At 40.0% G+C, this 2,500-nt stretch overlaps 1 protein-coding gene across 1 annotated transcript in view; it reads left to right on the plus strand.

Moving 5' to 3' along the window:
- Positions 1-2,500, plus strand: part of LOC125043163 — a 154,715-nt gene that overhangs the window by 39,856 nt on the left and 112,359 nt on the right.

Here is a 2,500-nt window from a genome sequence, read left to right on the forward strand (position 1 = left end):
GTCGCTTAAACTGCTAAAAATCTCGGAAGCCTCCCGTTCCCAAGGGCGAACATTCTGTAGAGAAGGTATGGGAATATAGCCTCTCGCAACGCCTCGATTTCACGGCGGCGATAAACCACGCGGGCAGCGCATCCTGTCTCGTGCGTTATTACTCGCTCTAATCAGCTCTGTAACCGATCTCCACAGCTCCGTTTTGGCATCCGGGCCCGTAAATACTTTGAGCGCCGCGAATGTCCCTTCTCAATCGCTGTATTTATAGGCCGTGAGTCAGGCGGCGTAACTCACGACGCCCGTGTGTGTGTGCCATAATTATGTCGCGAGTTCACGCGCGTTTTATTGCTATTTATCTCTGTCTTGCTGTTGCCCGCGGGGGATAGGGCTCCTTTGCAAACACACACACACACACACACACACGCACACACACACACACACACACACACACACACACACACACACACACACACACACACACACATACAGGATAAATCCAAGGATGAGATGAGCCTCAAACTCTTTAGTGGCCTACGAACCCAAATTTAAAACGAGCAAACCATCTGTGGAAAGTAAACACAGTAAACTAAATGAACAACAATATTCATCTTCTTTTTTTCTGTAAAAGCTCTGACAGTTTCACCTGCGACACACTTGCTATCCGTTAAGCAACTATTTTTTAAGCTCATCAGGTAAATAAATTTAGAAGGGCTGATGATACAATTTTATCACCCGCACGATATATATATATATATATATATATATATATATATATATATATATATATACATATACACACACACACATATATATACACACACATACATAGATACATACATATGTATGTATATGTATATGTATATTTATATAAGTATATATATGTATGTATGTATATATATACTTGCATCTGTATCTATCTATATATATGTATATATATACATGTATATTTATAATTTATATATACACACCTGTACATATACATATATTTACATACATGCACACACACACACACACACACACACACACACACACACACACACACACACACACACACACACACACACACACACACACACACACACACACACACACACACACACACACACACACACACACACACACACACACACACACACACACACACACACATATTATATATATGTATACATATATATGTTATATATATGTATACATATATATAACATATATATGTATACAAATATATATATATATATATATATATATTATATATATGTATACATATTTACATATTATATATATATATATATGTGTGTACATATATATATATATATATATATATATATATATATACATCTATATATTTATACATATATACATACACATACATATACATATGCATGCATGTATGTACGTATGTATGTATGTATATATGTATATACAGATACATATGCTGACACATAAACTCCCATTCATAAAGTGCTTAATCACGCGAACACATATTCTGTTTTCAAGAGTGTTGCCCATTTGCCATTGCCGTTAACGACCCGCCTTCTGAGCGCTCAACAGGTCGCGAAGAGATTTCCCTGGGCACGTGAAGCCACCGCCACCAAAGCTCTTAAAAGTCCCTGAATTTCGAAATCACGCTGTAAAACTCCCCCGTTCCCAATCATGTGTGGTTATTATCGTCGGCATCGGGCGAGCCAAGAGCGTTATCAACCCCGGGGAATTTTTCTCGTGTTCCTCGCCGTTGTTCCGATGCCCCGGAGGCGCCCACCGTAAAGGACTTTGGTGTTGGCGCCGCGCCCGCCCGCCCGCGCCCGGGAGGACCTCGCGCCTCCCGCCCACGCGCACTTCCCTTGGGCCTGGCGTTATCGGGCTCATCTGCCGGGCGCTGAGTACCCGGAGGGGCTTGTCCGCCAGAAACAACACACGCATATGTTGCCGCGTTCTGAGGGGAATTTCTGTCGCCTTTAACTTGCCCGTTTTTACACGCGTGTAGATATTTATTTGTCGATGATTAGTAATGGATTTTTCGGATTGTTCTTGATTCACTGAATGCATCTGTTTTATTACGGACAAAGGGACAGTCAAATAGATAGATGTACATGTATATCTACGTATATATATATATATATATATATATATATATATATATATATATATATATATAAATATATATGTGTGTGTGTGTACACACACACACACACACACACACACACACACACACACACATATATATATATATATATATATATATATATATATATATATATGCATGTATGTATAATATATATACACACATATATGTATGTGTGTATATACGCGCACACACACATTTAATTGTTAAACCCTATTTCACATGCTCGTCCTTGCGGCTCGGGTATGGGTGTGGGCACAGACGAGGGAATTTCGTGCGACACAACTAAGCTGTCTTTGTAAATTTTTGAGCGTGAGGGGGGAAGAGAGTGGTAGTGTGACCAAGGTGGCACTCAGGGTCAGGCTCTCGAAGGTCGGCGTGTTGCCGTGT

This window comes from Penaeus chinensis, chromosome 33 (assembly GCF_019202785.1).
Source record: "Penaeus chinensis breed Huanghai No. 1 chromosome 33, ASM1920278v2, whole genome shotgun sequence".
NCBI classification, from domain to species: domain Eukaryota; kingdom Metazoa; phylum Arthropoda; class Malacostraca; order Decapoda; family Penaeidae; genus Penaeus; species Penaeus chinensis.